A 24,198-nucleotide genomic window follows, 5' to 3' on the forward strand; every position below is an offset into this window, starting at 1 on the left:
CCCTTCCCCACCCCACCACGCTGCGCCCTCCCGCCCAGCCCCGCCGCCGCCACCATGCTGCCGCCGCCGCCGTTCCTCCGGGGAAGCCCGCCTCCCTCCTCCCCGCGCGGCGCGGCCCGGCCCGGGACCCCCCTCCTCCCTCCCCTCCGCTCCTCTCCCCGCCCCGCGCCGCCTCCCGCCGGGACGGAGGGAAAACCTCACACAACAGGTTTCACGTCAATAAGAAACGCGTAGTAAAGACACTCACCAGTGAGGAGGAGCCGCTGCCGCCACCATCTTCACTCCACGCTCTCCCTTGCCCCCGCCTCTCACTCACCCTCCCTTCTTCCCTCCGCCCCACCCCCCACCTCCGCCTTACTACAAGCCGCGGCTCCGGGCCCAGGGGCGGCAGCAGCGAGCGGCCGCCCCCGTCCCAGAGGTGGGAGTTCGGGGTGGGGGGGGCCGGAGTCGCCGCTGCGCGGCCCAGGCAGCCCGCGCCCCCCACCCCCTCCCCTCGGGGCTCCCTCCGGCTCGTGCTCCTCCTCTCGGCTCGGGCGGCGTGAAGTGGCGCGAAGGTTCGGCTCGGGCCGGAGAGTCGACAGAGACGCCTGGCGCTCGAGGGGACCATGTGGGTGAATGAAGGGCGGCGGCTCCCGCCTCAACGTAAATATGGACAAGCCCCACTCCCTCATTAGCATAAAAAACAAAGTACTTCCGAGCTGCCCGCCCGCCCGCCAATCACGGGCTGTCTCCGCCCCCTTTGCAATTCATCTCACCCCGTAGCCAACCCGGGGAAAGCCCGAGTGAGCTGCTACCTTCACCACCCACCCCAACCTCCGCCCCCTAACTCTCAACTCCCCTGCACGGGAGGCACGCCCCGCCCCTCCTCGCGCTAACGTCCGCCTCCGCCCACGCCGCCCAGTGGGTCCTTTTTCTAGCCGGGGCAGCGGCGCGCGGAAATCCCTTTGCGCTCCACGCGCTCCTTCCCTGAGTCCCCACGCGCTCTGCCCTGCCCCGAGCCGCAGCCTGTGGCCCCACGAGAAGTCCCGGCTCAGAGTTAGCCGGCCGTGCCGCACGCAGGCTCAGCGCTCCGCACACACGTCCACCCGCCTTCAGGCGGCACCGCGTGTCCGTCCTGGCCACGGCGGTGTCCGTGGCGCCCGCGGCCGCGTATTGTTACCGCTCAGCACTCACGCGAGCTCAGCCAGCTCGTCCGGGGGCTCCGGGACCTGGGGAGGCCAGCCCCAGGCTCAGGAGAAAGTTCAGTGAGGGAGGGCGACTACCTCCCGCTTGGCACGTTCGCTCGGTGCCAGGGAGCCTTTTCTTCCCACCGAAAACTTCCGAGGAGACTTTCTCGTGCGCTGGCAGACGCTGCCCAGAGCCCTCGTCGCTCCCTTGACCGCACACCTGAACTGAGGCTTTCAGGCCAGAGCGCGCCTCCTTCCATTTTTGTAAAGCCTGGTGCACACGGCCACCCTCCAGGTTGTCCGGCAGGAACTCTGTCCGCCCCGCTAGCGCTGCCTCCCCCTGGGACCCCGGAGTGGGCTTGTGGGAGGGCTGTGTCCCGGTGGAACTCATCCCTTCTTAGGCAGGGCTTAGAATGTGTGCTGTAAATGATGGCCCAGCGGCGTCACCTCAGTAGGTCTAGAACCTTCTGTGGATAGTTCCTGATTTTCTCCCCCAAACGCTACAACGTGGTCTACACGGACAGGATCTGCAGTCGAGACGCTGACAGCACCACCGCCTGCCCTGACCTCCTTTGTTGACTTTCCCGGAGGAGTAAGTTAGTGGTGAATCCCAGGACCCTGGCCCCGTGCCCCCGGGCATCTCCCAGCCATCTCACTATCCATCTTCGACCAGATAACAGGCCTTTGGAAAGGTTCTGGGACTGCATCCATGTACCTGCCCAGGAAGAGGCGGCCAAGCTGCCCTAAGGAAAAGCTTAACTTAACAGACAGCTTCTGGTAGCCAGGAGCTCAGCCTGTCACCTCCTCCAGTCCCCCTTAGCACTCCGCTCTGTGCTTTAAATTAAAAATACTGTGGTGATGAACAAAAGCGAGCATCCTAGGTTCCAAGCCAGGGGGAAATCCCCGTGTGCACGCAGGTTTCTGAGAAGAAAACATGAGTAAGGCTTGGCCATAGGAGTGACCCCGTGGTGCCGTGGTCCTTACGGCAACCTACACACATTTGTAGATTTCATTTGTAGATTTCATCTAGGTGTAGAAACATTTAATACAGCACTGGCTGTTTGTTAATTTCCTTGTCTACTTTCCTATAGGACGGAGCGCTTGCAGTTAACTTAGGTGACTTCAGAAAGAAGCACAAAAGAGTTTTTAATTCTCCGATACCATTATTCTAACTTTTCCACCAAATTAGGCATCGAAAACATCTTGTAGATCTAGAATGATAAGAATATCCTACTTTGTTTTCAGGAAATGCATTTCTCATGACTGCCACTGATTTCAGAGTGTTCTAACCAGTGAAGAAACAGGCACCTTTCTATAAAACTTGCCATTTCCACAGGCTATTTTTAGCCATCTAAGGATATCTGGGTCAGAATTCTATTTATGAAAAAACCATATTGTCTGATGGAAATTTAATAGATTTAAAAACCTGTACCATCTGACAATTGTTAGAGTCATTCAAGCCTGAGAGAATGCTTGGTGTGTTTCATATACAACTGCTTGGTGGGAAATTCCAGAAAGTTTCAAAATGAATATTTTGAATTTTACTTTATGGTTTTTGCATACACTTCCCCTCAAACATAATCCTCGGTAAAAATTTATAAACGTTATTATGAAGGCAAAGAGGAATAACCAAGAGCTGCCCGGTTTCCAAAGGGTTAATTTTTACACTATTAAGTTGGAGCCTTAGCAATTCTTTCTCTTTTCCCTGAAGTCACCACTGACTAGAAACTCATCCCCCTCACTTTCTAGGACAACAGCACAGTCTAGTTTATAAGTCATATTGGTAAAAACTTTGTGGTTCAGATTCTGGTATTGAGAAAATTCTGTTCATCTGCTAACAAGTCTATAGACTGCAACCAGAAAATCTGAAGGTATAGTTTTCTGAAAGACAAAAATGTCACCAAATAAGTTTCCTTAGGTGGTTTGAGCGCCATATTTAAAACCATCAGTACAGTAATCATTCTTTTCTGCCACTTTATCTACAAAAATTCCAAGTATCCATGTGAAAAGTAAGACCTTTTGGTTCATCATCTAAATACTTCCAAATATCTGGATTTTTGAGATTGGCTGCTGGATTGGCTAAATTTTTTTTCATATTTCACAGGAATGAATGGGAACACTAGAGGTACACACTTTGTGTACTGAGAACTAAAAAGTCCTGCCTAACATTCAGTCACATACTGTTTATGGAGGGCTTCTACCAATTTAACTGAGTTGAATTTCTGAAATATGTAGAAAAAAACCTTAAATGCTTTTATTTTATAGCTTGATTATAAGACTCCGAAAAATTAATGAAGTGACAACCACATCCGTATCATAGGTGTAAAAACCTAGGAATGATGGCAATATCTGAGATAATTAAAACATCTCAGTGTCATATTATAAGCAAATATGTCATTTTAATGGCTATGCAGTTATTCCATTAAACTACCAGAGTAATTAGTTATGTTTCATACTTTTCCAATTTTATATTTTAGTATAGGTGCCAATAATTAGTTATTCATAGTATTTTAAAAGTGCATAGATATGTGACAATAAATTTTAAACATCACTTAGGTTTAACATGTTAGCTGCTTAAAATAAAGAAAATTATGGAAACCTTTTATATAATACTGCAAAGAGTAATCATTTATGTAATTTTTAAAACTTAATTAGGGCTTGTATCTGTAAGGATTTATATTGAAATATATTTTGGTTCAGCATGTGTGTTGTATGTAAGACCATAATAGAGGTAAATTTAAACATATCTTCAAAACATACTCTATTTCAGAAACATTCAAATATATACATATATAGGTACATACAAACACACGTATATAAAAGAAACTATGAGGATTACATATTCAGCCTTAGTGGTAAAAGTCCTTTATAGTAAAGTGTATGTTTTCAGCATATAATACCAACAAAACATTTATTTATTGATTTCCTGTCATATACTTCTACTAGAGTAAATATGTAATATATTCAGAATTTCTTTTGAGGGGCTTAGAGAGGTTAAACTACAAATGGTCTCAAATATCAGAAACTATATTTATGCAAAAGTTTGGCATGTCTTTAAGCTCTGAGGTACATGGATATAAAAAAGTCCAATGTGTCTCAGCATAATATATAGAATTTAAAAAAAGAGAGAGATTTTGTATATATTTGAAATAAGGAAGGGAATGTGCTGTTAGAATTTTAAAATCCTATCTTCTTAAATTCTTAATAGAAATATGTATGTGATGGGATGAAGTACATTTTTGATAGCTAATTAAAAATCATGGCAAAACCTAAAAAAGACCAAGAAAGATAAATTACCAAATACTAGAACTTGTAGCTGATTTATCTGTCACTTACCTGTCTTTCCCAAATCTAGGTCTCATTAGTAAATCCTCCAAAGATTTTTCTTCATTTGTGCTTCATCTATACTTCAACTGCATTGCTTCAACTACATTTTGTCTAAGGTAGATAATTGATTCAACTTTACTCTTAAGTTTTCTTCATCTATCTAGGAGATAGAGATCCAATGTCAGATCTGTATTGGTATTATTATCTCCATAAATAACCCTACTCACTATTTAAAAAAAAATACTTTCTAGTTTGCTGTTATTTTGTTTTAAAACCTCTAGATTTTAACATTTTTATAATTTCTTTTTCAAATCTGTCATTTGGCATGTAATCTAAAATATCCCCCATTCTATCTGTGTAAATTTGGGAAGTTTCACTTTTCTTTTTAGGTTTATTTTGCTTAGATGAAGTTATTTTTTTTAAAAAAAATTAACTTTTTATTTCCATGAGGCCTCTTTCAAAGTACGAAAATATTTCATATCTTTCTATCTGGTTGGGTAAATTAAAGCTCTTTTTAAAAATACCTATTAATAGCCCAACTGAAGTAGTTGTATACATTCAAAAGATGTTTATGAAAGTAGTATATCTGAGAGGCATGAATTTATTTCATCAGAGCACCCCATGCTGCAACCATATCTGTTACATGGTGCATTTACGTGTAGCAGTTAAATTCCTTTGTACTTGCTAATTTTGTGCACATCGTACATTTCCAAAGAAATTGAAGCATATTATATGTTTTCTGCAGGGAAAACCAGAACTGGATTTGACCAAATATTGACAGACTCTGTCATCTTCCATGCTTTTCTAAACTTCAGGTACCTCCTCTGCAAAATGGGGATAATAATAGAATATACCTCACAGTGCTGTTGTGAGTATTAAGTAAAATTATATAAAGGCTTCTCTATATGTGTTTATATATGTATTTTATATATATATGATATATAATTATCATTACCATTATTATCCTAATTTATGCATGACAAACACCTGTGTGGCCACGGGCAAATCACCTTCTCTTCTCTAGGCCCCTTCGTCCTCATCTTTAAAACAAGGAGGTATCATAAAATAACCTCTGAGGTTCCTTCCAGCTCTAGGTTTATGATTTTATAATCTTAGAAGAATGTTAGTCTTTACATCATGGGATGTTACCACAAGCAAATTCAACACTATTCCTTTATCAGGAACTTAAGCACCCATTTATAAATTTACTGTTTACGGAGTACTTATAAATGTACGCTATAAGATTAAAAAATTAACTACTTTCCAGACATTTATTTTTGAAATTCTCCAAATCTGCACTAAAATGCTCCTATGACTTAGGTGGAAAATCCTAGGTACTCATTCCGAAACACATGGGACATGATTTTTCTGGGCATATCTAGCTGTGTGAGGTTTAAGGTTTTTCTGCCACGATGTCTACTCATGTATTCTGTAAATGGTAATATTCTAGTATAAACTGCTTAGGTGTAACATTAGCCCGAAATGATAACTATTTCAGTTTCTTACATAAGTTCAAATATCAGAAAATGCCTGAAGTATTAAGGTATCTCTATATTTTGTGACCATATTTTTAAAGATTCGTTTATTAGTGATGTTGGTCACACTAGAAGGAGCGAAGATTTTCTTGTGTTTTGACTTAGGATAAAATAACAAGCATTGGAATACAAGGAAAGAAAGCTGAATGTATCGCCAAGGGTCCTGTGATTGAAATCTGTCTCTGTACTTACTACCTGTATGATCATAGGCTGGTCTCTTAACTCCTTTGGGCCTTAGTATTCTCTTCTGTAAAACTGTAGATTTGGATCTAGGTGATATCTATAGGATTGATTGTCAGATATTAATTGAAACCTGTCTTTCTTTCATATTTAAAAATGCTGCTTCTAATGGTGATAGTTACACAGAGAGCTGCATGTGATTAAAAATACTTATATCTCCTCAAAAATCTTTCGTATATTGCTATTATGTGATTTCCATACTATTTTCATTTGTCTAGTAGGAAGCACTTAAAAGGCAACACCCTTGCTGGGTGCAAATGGCCATATTTTGTCTAGGAAAGTCAAGAACCAGTCACAGGCAAAAGATTCAGGATCAGAAAATGTAATACTGATATTCTGGCTAATCTAGGAACTTCTCATAAGGCAAAAATTAACAATGGACATGAATAGCCATGAACCTACAGTGAATGCAGGTAAAGCATTGCATTTGACTAGAAGGGAGAAGTGACTGGACAGAAGTAGATTCTGAGATAGTCTTTTGGTTAGATGTGTGATCACCATTTTTATTTATTTCTTAATATATTTTTATTTATTTCATCTTATATTTTCCAATTACGTTTAAAAACATTTTTAAACGTTTATATTTTTAAAAGTTTGAGTTTCAAATTTTCTCCATCTTCTGCCTCCCTAATGCCTTGATAAGGCAAGCAGTATGATATATATTATGCATGGACTACCATTCTTAGATTGACTGTGATTCTAACTCTTCCCTGGACCATCTTCTAAATGCCCTTGTTCCCTCACTCTGTCCATATTGGGTCAGTTCCTAAGGTCTCCTTTTTTTGCTCCCTATATCATCTCTCATATGCAGCCCATCTTGCTCATAGGTACTGCAGTCACTCTAGTTTAGGCCCATATGTTATAGGACAAACTTGATGCCTTTTTGTAATTGAATTATTTTATTTCGTCATCATTTCATAACGTCACAGAGTTAGAGGTAAAAGGGACTCTCTGTGAGTTAACCATATGAGTTGGGCAGTTATTGTTATATCCACTTTGCAGATGAGTAAACTAGGGCCCCACAGCAGAGTGGGAACAGGGCAGAACACCATGTCAGTTCTTCTGATTTCAAGTTTGGTGCTGTTTTCACTAAAACAATGCCCTTCAAGGACATAAAGGACAAATTATTTCTTCACTTAAATTTAGGGAAAATAGAGTTGAATGTATACTATAGTCTCGAGGATCTGTCCTTAAATTTATTCCAAGGACTCAAAGATATAAGATGGTTTCATAGAATTCAAATAAAAGTCCAAATATATTGTGAAAATGTCAATAGGAATACAAATCGTTATTTACATTGTTTCTTGTGTCAAAAAAATTGTTACTGTCTCCATTTTTTAGATGAGTAAATTGAGTCTCCAAAAAAAAGTTAACAAGTTTGTATTGTAACCAATAGGCCTGAACTACAGAGATTGTAGTGGTGGTGGATGTGAGAGAGATTTTAAAGGCAAAATCAAAAGACCTAGGAGAAACCAGATTTTCTCTGTAAGCTTCTCTGAATACACCAGGCTCTCTTAAGTAGCCTTAGTATTTAGTGTTTAAGTATGCTGCAATAGAAATCAAAAGAACATATTAAAGGTCTGAGATAGTAAAGACAGATGTTAGATATGCATGTGTGTTATAACAGAATAGTAAATGCCAGGAGTTTTCAAGGTGAGTGTTCATCATATATCGTGCTGTAGTTATAACACTCAAAAATATTCAGTTTGATCAGTGGGAGACTCCCACTTACACTTCTCCTGATCTACCCACTCTCCATCCTTTCATTGGCCATGGACTCTCACCACTTGCTTTAATTGACTGGCTTACTGTTACTCTAATAAGAAAATTTCACAAACATGACATGAACTATGTTGACAAATGAGTAAAGTAAATTTTTTTTTATTTTTCTTGTCTTTCTTTTTTTTAAAATTTATTTATTTTTAGTTTTCAACATTCATTTCCACAAGATTTTGAGTTCCAAATTTTCTCCCCATCTCTCCCCTACCCCACCCCGAAACACCATGCATTCTGATTACCCATCCCCCAATCTGCTCTCCCCTCCATTCCCTGGCTTCTGTTATCCCCATCTTCTCTCTTTTTTTGTAGGGCAAGATAGATTTCTATGCCCCATTACCTGTATTTCTTATTTCCCAGTTGCATGCAAAAACAATTCTCAACATTCATTCCTTGAACTTTGAGTTCCAACTTCTCTCCCTTCCTCCCTTCTCACCAATCTCCACTGAGAAGGCAAGCAATTCAATATAGGCTATATATGTGTAGCTTTGCTAAAGACTTCCATAGTAGTCATGTTGTGTAAGACTAACTATATTTCCCTCCATCCTATCCTGCCCCTCATTTCTTCTATTCTCTTTCTAGACCTTGTCGCTCCCCTAAAGTGATTACTTCTTATTACTACCTCCTCCCATTTGCCCTCCCTTCTATAATCCCCCCACCACACTTATCCCCTTCTCCTCTAATTTCCTGTAGTGTAAGATAGATTTTCATACCAAATTGAGTGTGCATGTTATTCCCTCCTTAAGCCAAATGTGATGAGAATAAATTTCACTTTTTCCCTCTCACCTCCCTTTTTCTCCCCTCCGTTGAAAGAACTTTTTCTTGCCTCTTTTATGAGAGATAATTTGTCCTATTCTATTTCTCTCTTTTTCCTCCCAATATATTCCTCTCACACTTTTACTTTTTTAGTTATCATCCCTTGCTATTCAACTCACCCTGCGCCCTCTGTCTATATATTTACACACATATGTATAATCCCTCCACAACTACCCAAATACTGAGAAAAGTTTCAAGAGTTACAAATATTATCTTTCCATGTAGTAATATAAACAGTTCAACTTTTTAGTAAGTCCCTTATGATTTCTCTTTTCTGTTTACCTATTCATGCTTCTCTTGATTCTTGTGTTTGAAAATCAAATTTTCTATTCAGTTCTGGTCTTTTCATCAAGAATACTTGAAAGTCTTCCCTTTTATTGAAGGACCATTTTTTCCCCTGAAGTATTATACTCAGTTTTGCTGGGTAGGTGATTCTTGGTTTTAATCCTAATTCCTTTGACTTCTGGAATATCCTATTCCAAGCCCTTTAGTCTCTCAATGTAGAAGCTGCTAGAGCTTGTGTTATCCTGATTGTATTTCCACAATACTCCATTTGTTTCTTTCTGGCTGCTTGCAGTGTTTTCTCCTTGACCTGGAAACTCTGGACTTTGGCTACAATATTCCTAGGAGTTTCTCTTTTGGATCTCTTTCAGGAGGTGATCTGTAGATTCTTTCAATATTTATTTTGCCCTCTGGTCCTAGAATATCAGGGCAGTTTTCCTTGATAATTTCATGAAAGATGATGTCTAGGCTCTTTTTTAGATCATGGCTTTCAGGTAGTCCCATAATTTTTAAATTGTCTCTCCTGGATCTATTTTCCAGGTCAGTTGTTTTTCCAATGAGATGTTTCACATTGTCTTTTAATTTTTTTTTTTAATTCTTTTGGTTTTGTTTTGTAATTTCTTGTTTTCTCATAATGTCATTAGCTTCCATCTGCTCCATTCTAATTTTTAAAGAACTATTTTCTTCAGTGAGCTTTTGAATCTCCTTTTACATTTGGCTAATTCTACTCTCTTAACATGTTGTATATCTACTTTCTCTCTTCTGGCAGTGCCCCCACCCTAGCACAGCTCCCATTACTTCATGCCTTGATACTTACTAGCTGTGTGACCTTGGGCAAGTTGCTTAACCCCAATTGCCTCATCCTGGGTCGTTTCCAGTCATCCTGATGAATCTCTGGTCACTAGATTCAGATGGCTCTGGAGGAGAAGTGAGGCTGGTGACCTGCACAGCCCTCCCTCTCTCAAAACAAAGTCAAGTGAAAGTCATGTCATTATTTCTCTGATGGCATGGTCTTCTTCAGCAACAAAGGACGAACACACAATTCTGCTTTGTAAAGCATTCTTCTAGGCTTTTTGGACCTCTTTTGCCATTTGAGTTAGTCTATTTTTAAAAGTGTTATTTTCTTCAGCATTTTTGGGATCTCCTTTAGCAAGTTGTTGACTCGCTTTTCATGATTTTCTTGCATCACTCTCATTTCTCTTCCCAGTTTCTCCTCCATCTCTCCTACTTGATTTTCAGAATTCTTTTTGAGCTCTTCCATGGCCTGAGACCATTGCATATTTACTTTGGAGGTTTTAGATGCAGAAACCTTGACTTTTATGTCTTCCTCTGATGGTATGCATTGTTCTTCCTTATCTGAAAGGATGGAAGAAAATACCTGTTCACCAAGAATGTAACCTTCTATAGTCTTATTTTTTTTTCCCTTTTTTGGGCATTTTCTCATCCAGTTACTTGACTTTTGAGTCCTTTGTCAAGAGGAGGGTATACTCTGGGGACGTGTAAGTTCTCAGTTCCTCCAAGGTGGCACAATCAAGGGAGAGGAGTTGGCCTGTGCTGTGGTCTGGGAGTTACCAAATCTTTTCTCCCCAGGATCTGCAAGTAGAATTCCCTGTCCAGAGCCTCCACCAGCTTCACCATGCCAGCACTGTTCCTCATCCCAGGACTGCCACTCAGGGCTGAGATCCAGATCAGAGGCTCAATTCCCCATGGTCTTTAGGCCGAGGGCTCCAAAAATGGATGCTGCTGCTCCACTGCTGTTGCCTGGGCCCAGGGCTAAGGGAGGACACTGCTCCAGGTGAAAAAAGCTTTCTCACTGACCTTTAAAGCTGTCTTTGGCGTTTCTGGGATGAGAGATCTGGCAACCACAGCTGCTGCCAGGGATTCTGCCCCTGAAGCCTGTTCCCATCCTGTTCCTGCTGGTGCCACGTGACCAAGGCTGGGCTGGGCTCTGTGGGCTCCTCTCTGTGCCCTGTGTGATAGACATTTCTTGTTGGCCTTCCAGGCTGCCTTGGGCTGGAAATCTCTTTCACTGTGGTTTTGTGGCTTTTGCTGCTCTAGATTTTGTTTAGAGTCATTTTTACAGGTGTTTTATGGGCTGTGGGGGAAGAGTTAGAGTAGGTATGTCTTTCTACTCTGCCATCTTGGCTCTGCCCCCGCAAAACAAAATTTTTTAAAGTAGCAATTGTGTATTGCCAGGGCCACTAGGATAATTTTAAAGACTCAGCCTCTGAACAACCCAGAAAAGTTGTTCAGCCAGCAATCACAAGCCTTTGCTGAATATTGCTGTTTTTGAAAGCTGACAGAGCTGAAGTTGACTGCATTTCAAGATGCAGGTGAATTATAGATTTACTTCTTGGGTTATAGATTTATAGCTACAAAGGATTTGAGAGATCATCTAGTACAACCCTCTGATAATATAGATAATTGAAGTGAGGCCTATAGTGGGTAAGTCCCTTGCCCAAGATCACACAGAGAATACATTACGTACCCAGGATTCAAACTCAGATCTTCTGACTGTAAATCTAGATTATTTTCTATTGCCCATTTTCATGTTGTCTCACTTAACTGGAATCTGGCATGGCATGCAAAAATCCTCAGCTGAGAATTTGCCAGAAAAAGAGAAAAATGGATACCCTACATATGAGTGCACTATGTGGCAAGTATTGCTATTGGTTTAACGTAAACCTCATGCCTGTAGTAGTACCAAGCTTTTAATGCCATCTGGGCAGGATTCTAATTTAGTATAACATCATTCTTTTTACATTGAGAGCCATCAATTACAAGTAAGTCACACTTATTTTGTACACACATATATACATAGGCACACGTACATATATCTATATCTATATATTTCTTCCTTGAGCACTAATCAGTGTTTTGGGATTCAATGATGGGATTATTCATTGCTTTCTACATCAGAAATAAATAGTTAAACTGAGAAGGCATGGATATTTTACTATCAAGGCTTGGCTCAAAAAACAAAGCTCAATAGATTAGCGTAACTCTTTTCTTTGAGTCTAGGAGGATCTTAGCAGGGCAGCTTCGTTAGGCAAAAAAGCAAAAAACCTTTTTTTTATCTCTTTTATTCTATTCCTAGCTTATTCAAGGATTAGGTTAGGGGTCTAAAAATTAAAAAGGTCATAAAAACCACTCCCCTGTCCTGTAGCAGCCAGTACTTTAAAGTGAACTTGGCAAGGGTCTTAGGACCATGGGACTATATAGTTAGAGCTGAATGGAACCTGAGGGGTCACTAGTGTGTACTCTCCTCCTTTTACATATAAAGAAACTGATACTCAGAGAGGTGACAAAGGTAGTAAGTAGTAAGTGGCAGCACTAGGATTTGAACCCAGATTTTCTCCAGAACAAGAGAAAAACTAGTTTTGTGAATGGCCAAATAAAAGTCAATTTCCAGGCTCAATAAATATTTATTGAAATTGTAATCTGGTGTTTAGCCCATAGAAGGTACTGTGTTATGTTCTATTTTCACAGACTGTGGGGAACCATGCAAGCAGAATACACATTGTACCTTCTCTCACAGAGATTACAGTATGGTTTGGGAGAAGACACATACACACGGGAAGAATTAAAGAGTAGTAAGAGGCAAGACAACTGAACCAGGTTAACATCAATGGAATCCATTTCTAGTATAGGAATAGGTACTCTAGCGTCATGGTGCACAGTAACATGAGAGGTGGAGAAAGTCTTAATTTTCCATCTGCTCTACTTAAAGGTATGTGGATGCACAAAGGGTTTCCCAACACATCCCTGAACTAGCTGGTTCTTCCTAGAAAATTGAAGTCAATGCTTTTTTCCTCCCTTTGATGTTTATAAAACATTTCCTGTGTCTATCATTTCTGCATTCTTGGTGAAGTGATGTTTGTCCAACATTATAGCAGATGGTTGCACGTCAAAGTGCCTATTAGTATTTAAGCTGTGCTGCACAAATTTCTTCATTTCACAGATGTGCTTTTTAATACTTTTGAGAAGTGGCTGTCCGTCTTGTACTATCTGACTTACCAGTCTAAGCTGGTTATCAGAGATTAATAGCACATTTCTATATTTTATTGATCCTAAAGAAAAGTTAAAGGACAGACATACTCTAGGAAACATTTAAAGTTTTAATCAAATGTTTGCATTTCCCCAACATTTCCAGAATTATTATTATTACTGTGAATACACATGTATGGATTAACAGATTTACTTCTATTTGGTTTCCTTTAAATTCCATTAGTTAAAAATAAAACCTGTACTGTGTAATAGAGGCATATTTATTCACAAAAGCATAGAATTAGAATTGAAAAGACTGTTTGTGACCATCCAGCCTAACCCTCCCCTTCCTTATTTTGCAATTAAGGATACTGAGATCTTGAAAGATGCAGTGTCACAGAGAGTATCAGATGCACCATTTGAACTCAAGTCTTCCTGACCCCAAGTCTAGCATTTTAACCACTAATTATATATCATTTATTGATATCATGTTGTGCTAATATTGACCTTACATAAAAAGAGTAAACATAATTAAGGGTGCTTAACAAAATGGAAGAATAAAAATAAATATGGAAATAGAATTTGCTTAAGTGAAGTTTTGGTAAGAAAGAAATAGAAAAATAAATATGAAAGAGGACAGTTTTTATCATATGGCATGGCAAAATGACATCCAAAGCAATACTACCAACAATTAGAAGGTTTAATTTCCCTGAAACTTTGTTTTTCCTGTACATTTAATTACTTATGAAACTCAAAATTTTCGATCCAACTGCTAATTGAACAGATCCACAGTTTCTAATTTTCTTTCTGAAACTTTCCCCCATGGCTAGAAGGAAGGAGAGGGGAAAAGAAAAAGAGAATATGTTGAGTCTAAGGATGGAACTTCCTGAACTTAGGCTCACCTTCAAAAGCCTTGTTTCCTCATCCTGCCTTTTCTCCCAAAAACCTGAGTTTCTATGAGAAACGATTTCTCAGGTAATCTTAAAAATTTTATACATTATTACCTTTTTATTGTATTCATGGTATTCTTATTTGTTGTGGCAATGATATTTTTAGGTATGTTCAAAGCATGTTTTGAATTAATGATACCACTTGGGTTATCTCTCAGAGGGATGAACAGAGCACATTTCTAGAGACACATTATCTGGCATGGACATCTTCAACGCTCATTCAGTTTGCTCCATTTTTTTCCCTGCATACAAAAAAAATTGCATGTTCTGACATCTGAAAGGAATGGAATATCTTACATCCACCATTTTATACTTCTTCTAAATTTCTGCCTACAACCAAAGTTAAGCAAAATGCTCTGCATTCTGTTGACTATACAGCCCCTGAATATTATATAATTCAAACAAATTCTTATGTGAGAATCATAATGGTAGAATCCTTAAAGTTAAATGTATTACCAATAAAAGAATTATAGATTATTGGGTTAAGAGCTAGAAGCAACCTTAAAGATCCTCTAGTCTGACTCCCTCATTTTAAAGGGCAGGAAATTAAGACCATAGTAATCCTGTGACTTATATAAGGCTATACAAGTTGTAATAAGTAACAGAAGTAAGATATAAAGTCAGCTCTGACCCTTAGTCCAGGCATCTTCCACTTGTAGTTTGATATGCATATGTATAGCTACACATACATATGTGCATATACGTTGGGGGAGGGAGCAGATATAGGAGATCAGTGATGTAAGAAACTGTTGTTGTTGGGTAGTCAGTTTTCAGTCCTGTCCAAATCTTTGTGATGCGTTTTGGAGTTTTCTTGGCTTTAAAGATACTAGAATGATTTGCCATTTCCTTCTCCAGTTCATTTTACAGATGAATTAAACCAAACAGGTTTAAGTGACTTGCCCAGGGTCACATAGTTGGTAAGTATCTAAGACCAGATTTGAACTTAAGAAGCTAAGTCTCTCTGACTCTAGGCCAGAGGCACTCCATTTTGCTACCTAGCTGCCCATACGTAAGGAACTACTGGTAAGGAAACTTCAAACAGTGTATGCAGATGTGTGTGTGTGTGTGTGTGTGTGTGTGTGTGTGTGTGTATGTGCGCCTGTACATGCACAAAACTACATCATTCATTTAACCACTAAATTAACATTTGTTGAGCAACTGTTATGTTAAATTCAATTAAACAAACATTAAGCAAATATTTGGGCTTTGTGTCTTATATCACAGTGCCTAGTACGTAGTAGGTAGTTCTTGTTTGACTGCCTACTTACTGTATGCAGAACAGTGTCCTGGCTGTTAGAGGAGACAAAAATTACATAGGCTGTGTTCCAAGAGACTATATTAAAGGAAGAGTAATATTAAATGTGAGTATAATAAAATAAGACATGAAAAGGGTACTAAAGAAGTATAAACCACATACTATATGAGTTCTGAGGGCAAGGGGGAAATCATCTCTATGTATGAGGATTAGAGAAGGCTTCATTTAAAAGGTGGCTAAAACATGGGTGAGTTCTCAACAGATAAAGAGGGAGAAGAACAGTGATTAGTTTGTAGGAAAAATGAACAAAGCTATGAAAGCAGGAAAGCACAGGGCATTTTTGAGGAGCAGTTTGTACTGGAGCATAGACCCCCTAGAAAGGACTTAATATGGCATGATACTGGAAAGGTAAGGTGGCCCTAGAGAATGGAGGGTCTTGAATGCAGAGGAGTTTCAATTTTGATTAGGAAGAAGTAATAAGGAGTCCGTGGTGATGTGTGAGCTGTGGAGGGCTATGACCAGATCTATGCTTAAGGAAAACTATTCTGGCAGAGAAGAGGGGAAAGATGAAATGGTGGAAATTCGTAAGACATGTTACAATAAGCTATTATAGATGCCAGTAAGGGCCCATTTTTGTGTCATAGTAATAATGAGACTGGAAAAGAGCAAAGGAATACAAGAGACACTGAGGTTGAATCAATAAGATTTAGTGTGACTGATTAGATAGAAAAGGAGAGTCCAAACTGACACCAAGGATTGGATGTAGTGCTCTGGGTAAACAGTGATTCCTCTGGGAAGGTTGGTGGTGGAGGTTAGAGTGTTAATGCAAAAAAAGCAGTTTTAAGAGGAAAAAGGAAAAGTTATGTTTTGGAAATGTTGAGTTTGAAGAACCAGTGAGACATCCAAGGTGAAGATAGATATAGGTCTAAAAGTCTGTTCTACAAATAGGCAGGGGTGGGGGTTAGGGGAAGAAATTGTATCCCATTTCTCCACAAATGGAATCAGATTGGATATGATAAAACACTTGTGCATCGCCTAGGGAATGCAGTCATATCTAAGAATATCTCAGGGTAGGGTGAGATGGTAGAGCTACAGGCAGGTGTACCAGTCATAGAGCAACAACCACAGTGCTACTAATGCTAAACCATGAAACAGGGCATAAGACTGAGGTAGGTAAGAGTATCAGATAATTCCACAGTTGATCTTCAAAGCCTAATATTTAACGTTAGGAATATTCAAGCAATTAAAGTGAAAAGTGAGGGAAAGCTATTGTCCAGAAAACCTAAGGACCTTTATTCCGAAGCTGCCTCTTGGAAGCCCTATAGCAAAAGAAAAAACAAAATCACTTTAAGATAGGTTACATATATGCAAATTAAGGCCATTAAAGACCATTTTTTTTCAATCCTCTCCAACCCTGAAAGTATAGTAATAGCAGCAGCAAGTGTAATAGCAACAGTAATAGTAATAGCTGATATTTATATAGCATTTCAAACCTGTCATCTAACCCCTACACAGCTGTCAAATTGGTATCGTTCCTAAAGTCTGACCATGACACACCCCTTCTCAAGAAGCTTCGCTGGGTTTTAGAATAATGTATAAATTCATCGTGGCGTTTGAAACTCTTCGCATTCTGAGTCCAGTTTACTCTTACAGACTTAGTACACATCATTTCCTTTACGTGCTATACTTTCCAGCCAAATTTGCCTATTTACTGTTCCCCAAACTAGATATTAAATTTTCTTTCTTTGTACCTTAGTACTGGCCTCCATGCCTAGAATGTTTTCCTTCCTCACCTCTACCTCTTAGAATTCCTAGCTTTCCCCAAGATACATCTTCGAAGTTGCCTTCTAGAGGAAGTCTTTCCTATTTCTCCCCTTCCCAAGCTGTTCAACCCTCCTAAGAGTACTTTACATATACTTTATATTTACTTATTGGCATACATGATAGGGCCCCCTCCCTCTATAACTCCTCCTTTCTAGTAAAATGTAAGCTTCTTGATGGTAAAATCTATTTCGTTTTCCTATTTGTATCTCCAGAGCCTGACACAGTTCCTGGGACATAATCAAATGGATCTGTAATCACATCTATTTGTATGGTTCCCTCCAACAGGATACATCATTATCCATCTGTGCTGTGCAACTCTTGACCCACTACTTCCACAAATTCATTATAGGTCTACTCAAAATGCTGAGGACCCACCTCAGTTTCTTAGCATGCAGTAGACAGTAAGTGCTTGTTGAACTGAATATACTTTTGCCTTTTGTATTGTGTTCATCATATCTTAACTTTTTACCATAATTTTACTAATGTTCTTCTAATTCTTAAGAGTGCTGGACTTGGAATTAAGAAGACCTGAGTTCAAAACCTACTTCAGTCTCTGACTAGCAGTGTGACCCTGAGCAAGTCACTTAACATCCCTTAGTCTCAGTTTCCTCATTAGTAAAATGGTGGTAACTACTGCTAACAGTTGTGGTAAGGATCAAAGTAGACAATGTAGGTAAATAGCTTTGCAAACCTTAACGTGCTGTGTAAATGCTAGCTATTATTTTTTTCACTTCCAAATCTACTGTTCAAAAAGGTACAACATATTTTGTAAATGTGAACTAACCTTGATTTGTTTTATTCTTATATTAAATGATTGCTTTTATGTGTATTATAATGCTTCATTAAAAGACTATTGCATACCTAATGAAATGTAGTGAAACCAAAGATCAAAATTTTAAAATTCTTTTCATAAAGTATATTTTTCCTACACTGATTAGCAATTAACTTCTATTTTGTAGTTTAAGTAGTGTAGTAGTTTTTGTTTTTTTTAAAGAATTATACATATAATTAAACCAAATGTAGTATAAACTGAAAGCTAAAGGTAGCTCCAGAAATCCCTGAGAAATGTAAAAAAGTATGTATAATTCTCATCCTAACCTGTATGCTTGATATGATAAATAATGAATCCTAAGCTGTGAGTCAGGGGAGATCTAGGTTCAAATCCCGTCTCTCATACTTATTAATTGAATGACCAGGGACAAATTACTTAACCTTTTTCAGTTACAATTTCTTCACATATTAGCTTTGTGTCAGGGTCGTTGTACGTGTCAAGTGGGATACTGTAAACACCTCTTGGCAAACATTAACTGCACTTGTAAATGGCAGCTACAGTTTCTGTTGTTAGAGTATCTACAATGTCTATAGTCAGGGACTGGCTTAATTAGCATAAGCATATTCTCCTTAAGTGTTTTTATTTTAAATGGTTTGTTGGTTGGAAGATTCTAAAATAAGAATCTTCTGAGCGAAGAACTTCAGGATATCTGGGAGTAGAATCTCCCCAATTTATACCTATGTCGGGTGCTTTAGTGTTCTGGTTGCATTACTTTAGTTTTATCATTAATAATAATCTCATGTAGCAGCTAAAATGAGATCAGTACTTCATTACAAATTATGCAAAAGATGTTTCGTTCGCTTCAGAAACTTATTTAATGAGGATGCCCAAGATACACATAGAGTTATATACCATTTCTGGGTCAAGCTATGATGAAAAAATTTTCTAGTTAAAATCTAGGACAATTTCTAGTCAGAATTGAGTTAATACACTTCTTATGAATTCATTCCCTTTGAAAGAGTAGTTTTCTAGTGCATATTAGGTAAAGAACATAAGAAACAAACATTTGCCTAACTAGTAAGAGACAGCACCAAAATAGTATGATTTGAGATTAACTTAAAAATGAAATCCACTATGCATAGAATCCCTCTAATTTGTCACAGTTCTTTGTCTAGGTACTATCTCCACAAAATTCTTAAAAATTAAAAACCAAATTAAATTAAAATTAAAGCCACCTGTGTACACAAAACTAGAATAGTCTCATGAATGTAATTCTGCCAACACGGTCAGTCAATAAATGTTTATTAAATGCCAACTATATGCCAGGAACGGTGTGAAGTGCTGGGGATACAAAAAAAAGATAAAGACTATTCTTGTCTGGGAGGAGTTCAGAATCTAATGAGGGAGACAACATGCAAATAACTATACATGTAAACGCTATATTCTGGATAAACTGGAAATAGCTAATGGGTTCAACTTTTAATTTTCTCCCAGGAGGCCCCTGTGTCTACTCACTGTTTTCCAAGGTTTGATAAACATCCCAGCCTTCTCATTTCCCTAAACAATCCAGACCGACCTAATACCCTCAGTTTCTCACAAATCAGTCACATTTTGGCAATATACATGTCTAGTTAGTATCATTCTGCTCTGTAAATAACAAACCCAATTGAACTACTACTGCTGCTTGACAGCACAATACAATGAAAATCTCTCAGTCAACCAAATCTCTCACCCCAGGAAGCAACAACTAAGAGCGAAGGGAGACTTTTATTATACTAGTGTTACTAGGATTACCCTTCAGATTATATTTGTTCGTCAAGTTGATAAAAGGTCAATGCTGTATTTCATAGATAAATTAGAGTACTGAATCAAGCCCCAAGGGGATGGGGTAATGTAAGACAGAACACTAAATATGAAATTTGAGAACCTGGGTTTTAATCTGGTCTCCAATAACTACCTGTGTTACCTTAAGCAAATCAATTCACCTCTCTGGGCTTCAGTAAATGAAGAAATTGGAATAGGCAATTCCCAAGGTGCTTTGTAGTTCTAAATCCTGTGAGCCTATGATTTTGATAAGGGAATTAGTTAAAGAGATTGATGGGACTGCAAAGGAAACTCATTGATCAATCCAGATTTTTGAAAGTCATATACAAAAGATGGAGGCAGGGGTAGAAACCCAAAAATGAATAGCTAGGAGTTGACAAGTCTTGTAAGAATAATGTCAGGAATGTGAAAGCACAGAACAAGCTAAGGCTTGTCATAAATGTTAAAGACAAAACAAGAAAAAACAAAAACTACTATAGAGGGACCTTTTAAAGCTATGGGAGGATGCAAGAATATCAGCAAAGGATAAAACCACTCCTTAGTGTGGATATAACAACAATAGCTGATGTAGATAGAGAAGGCAAAACTCTTCAATAATTACTTGATATTGTTTCCTTTTTGCTTTCAACTTTTAATGGATCTGTGGGTATTCCTTCCAGCAGTGTAGTTTGAAACTCATCCACTCCTTGTCCTGTGTGACTCCTTTACTTCCTCTCATAAATTATCCTTGGGGGAAAGTTAGTGGTTACTAGATGTAGAGGCAGGGAGACCTGGATTTAAATATCTCTGATATTTTCTAGATATGTGACTTTGAGCAAGTCATTTATTTTTTCCAACCCTCAGTTTCCTCATGTATAACATGGTTATAATAATAATGATAGTATCTGCCTCATAAGATTGTTCTGAGATAACATAGGTAAAACACTTTTAGCACTTCATTTTTAAACTGCATATTAAATTTTAATACAATAGTAACACAATTGTTGTACTTGGATTTATTGTCATCTGATATTCCTTTTTGTTCTTCTCTGTATATGTTTTAATATTTCACTGGCACTTTTTTCTTCATTGTCTTATTTTCCTCTCTAGGACTATAAGCCAACCGCCTCCTAGCCCTAAATTTCTATTTATTCCTTCTCCTGTAACAAAGTCAAGAAAAATAAATCAACTCAGGCTTATTTTAAAAATGTATGCCTCGCTCTGTATTTCTAGTCTTATCACTACTCTAACAAGATGTGAGAGGCATGATTCATCATTAGTTTTCTGGAGTCATGATTGGTCACTGTGTGGATCAGAGTTTTAAAGTTTTTCAAAGCTGTTTTTCTTTACAACGTTTGATCAGTGTACAAATAGTTCTTTCAGTTCTACTTCTCTCTGTATCACTTCATAGAAGTCTTATCAGGTTCCTCTGAATCCATTCTATTCATCATTTCTTATGGTGTAATAATATTCCATTACATTTGTAACCATAATTTGTTCAGTCATCTTTCTATTAATGGGCACTAACTTTATTTTCAGTTCCTTGTTATAACAAAACATGCTGTTTTTGTACATATGAGTCCTTTATCTCTGTCTTTGACCTCTTTGGAGTATATACCTGGTGGTGATGTCACTGAGCCAAAGACTTTGTACTCTCTTAAGAGGATTTGGCTTAACTTGGTGTCAAACTAAGTTCTCACCAAGCTTGTTGTGCTCTGTTTCTTGAATTTTTATGAGAATTTTTTGTAATATTCCATCATCCTACTCTGTAAAGTTTTTGTAAATGAGTTTATATTTTTAAAACGATGTTGCCCTTGAACTCTTTGTCTCTCTACTTGGCAAGGTGGTCAAATGTTTGTTGACTGTACATATTTCTAGGCTTTCCTGGCCTCTTCATTATAGCAACTATTTTTATATTAGTTCAATTTCTTTAAGAAATGATTATAGTTCATCTCAATGTCTGTTTCTTGTTCTGTTTTTCATCTTTTGGCATCAAAAACTTGTTTGAAAGATCAGATTCAAGTTATTGTAATTGTTAAGTTTATCTTCTAACAAGTCAATTACCTGAATGGACATAGACTTCTGATTTAGAAATGAATCCAGTATAAATAACCAATAATTAATTATGCAAAACTACAAAGAACAGGATTGAGTGCCCCCAAAGAAAAGATATGGGAAGATACTTCCCTTAACTCTTTTGCAGAGGTGGGAATCTGTAGACAAAGGACATTGCATCTATTGTGAAATTTTTGGACACATATATTAGTTTTACTGATTTTTAGAGTTTTTTGTTTAAAAAAAATCTTTATTATATGGGATAGGTCTCTGAGAGTAGAGAAAGAGAGGAATACAGGGGGAAATTTAAGTGATGTGGAAACAAAAGATATAAATAAAATTTTATTTAGAAAAAATAAGTCCCACATCAATAACTAGTCATTTCCTGCCTGTAAAGATGTAGTCAATATCATTTGTTTGATACTCAGTATTCATCATATCCTTAACTCTCTGCCTCTCTCCTTGAAGACAATATTTATAATATATAGGTGTGAGGCTTCTGAGTGACAGTCTAATAAGCCTTTGGCCTGTTTCATTTATTAATCCTGACATATTTTTCAACTAACTTTCCCTATGTCCATCTTTGCACAGAAGTCTCCAAGTATTAAGGTATTTGTTGACTTTGTTTAGATCTTATTTAACTTCTCATAGACTTTCTCTATCTTTGTATCCTCTCCTACAGATAATGTATAATCTGAAGTTACTTTGATGGGGATCTTTTTGCTCTGAAAGCCCTGAAAGTAGAAATGATAAAGTGTCATATGAAATGAGGTTTCTTTGTGTGCAAATGAACCAATTCCATCAATTTCTTTGTTTTCTCCAAGGAGAACCTGTGACTCATCCTTCCATTTAGCTACAACTTCCTGATATTTTCTGGTTTCACTTACAGAAAGAATGTTAATATTAATGTGCTTCAGTTTTCCCAATATTATGTCAACTCAATGGGCATTGAATAAGGATAACAACAATGATAATAATTAGCATTTATGTAGTACCTTAAGGCTTCCAAAGCACTATATATATATGTATATATGTATATGCACATATATACATACATATATAAACTCATTTGACCTCACATTTATAGTAATAGCTCTTAAATTAGTATTTATAGATATTCTAAAAACTGTAATTCTTTTCTCTATTTTGACATTCGACATGTGAAAACAGAAGAGGGCCACATAGGACTGAATGAAATTTTGATTTTTTTCTTTGTTTTATAGGTTACTGTGGTAAGAGAATTCATTATCACGTGGCCCACCAACTGGTAATGAGCTTCTCCTTACTTAGCTAGGTTTGTTGCCAGAGCCAGACCATGTGTTGGATCTGATATCAGAGGACCTGGATTTGAATGGATCTTAATACCATCTCTGCCTTTTACAACTTGTATGGTCTTGAAACAGTTACTTAAGCTTTTGGGGCCATTGTTCCCTCATCTATAAAATGAAAAGTATGCATTAGAAGATCTCTAAGGTTCCTTCCTATTGCACAATTATATACAAATGGATGTCCTTTAGACACGGAACTTAGCATGTTCTAAACAATAGTTATTATATTTTTCCCCAAACCCACCCACTACCAAATTTCATTATTTCTGTTGAGGATTCCATCTTTTTTTTGTCTCTCCCAGGTCTATCAATTCCCAGCATTATCAACTCTTCTTTCTTCCTCACCCTTCATATCCAATTATTTGCTAAGACTTGCCATGTCTACTTCCATAACATCTCCTGCATTCAATTTCTTTCTAGTCACACAACTGCCACCTTAGTTCAGGCCCTCATAACCTCCCACCCAAACTATTGCAAAGACTTCCCAATTGCTCTCCTTGCCACAAAGTCTCTACTCTAATCTACTCCATCCTCGACCCAGCTACCAGTGGTTTTCGTAAAGCACAAATAAGATCTAAACAAAGTTGACAATCATTTTACTGTCCTACTCAAGAAACTCCAACGGCCCCTTCATGTCTGTAAAATATATAAACTCGTCTATTCAGAGCCCTTCATAACTTGGACTGAACCTATCTTTCCAGTCTCATTATATGTTACTCTCCTCTCACTTTTCAGTTTATCTTAGTTTCCCTTCTATCTGTTCCACCACATGACACTCCAATTCCCATCTCCACAATTCATTTCCACCTCAGCTTCACACACTTCCATCAGGATTTAGCTCAGATACCACTTTCTGAAAGAAGGCTTTTCTAATACCCCAAAGCTAATACCCTCCCTCCCTCCATTATATTTATTCTGCTTTTAATTTACATTTACTTAGACATATATATATATGTATGCATATATATATATGTTACCCCTTCCACCCCTCATCACAGAATGTAAGCTCCTAGAAAGCAGTTGTTTTTGTGTTCTCAGCTTCATACCATGCTTGACACTTAATAAATGTTTTTTGATTGATC

The 24,198-nt window shown here is 38.2% G+C and overlaps 1 long non-coding RNA gene across 1 annotated transcript; it reads left to right on the forward strand.

Annotated features, from left to right (window-relative positions):
- Positions 1-858: 858 nt before the first annotated feature.
- Positions 859-24,198, forward strand: LOC140512774 (uncharacterized). Its single transcript, XR_011969907.1, has 4 exons — positions 859-1,758; positions 4,522-4,609; positions 5,239-5,361; positions 23,012-24,198. It is a non-coding gene; the product is annotated as an uncharacterized lncRNA (long non-coding RNA).

Source organism: Notamacropus eugenii, chromosome 6 (assembly GCF_028372415.1).
Source record: "Notamacropus eugenii isolate mMacEug1 chromosome 6, mMacEug1.pri_v2, whole genome shotgun sequence".
Lineage (NCBI taxonomy): Eukaryota > Metazoa > Chordata > Mammalia > Diprotodontia > Macropodidae > Notamacropus > Notamacropus eugenii.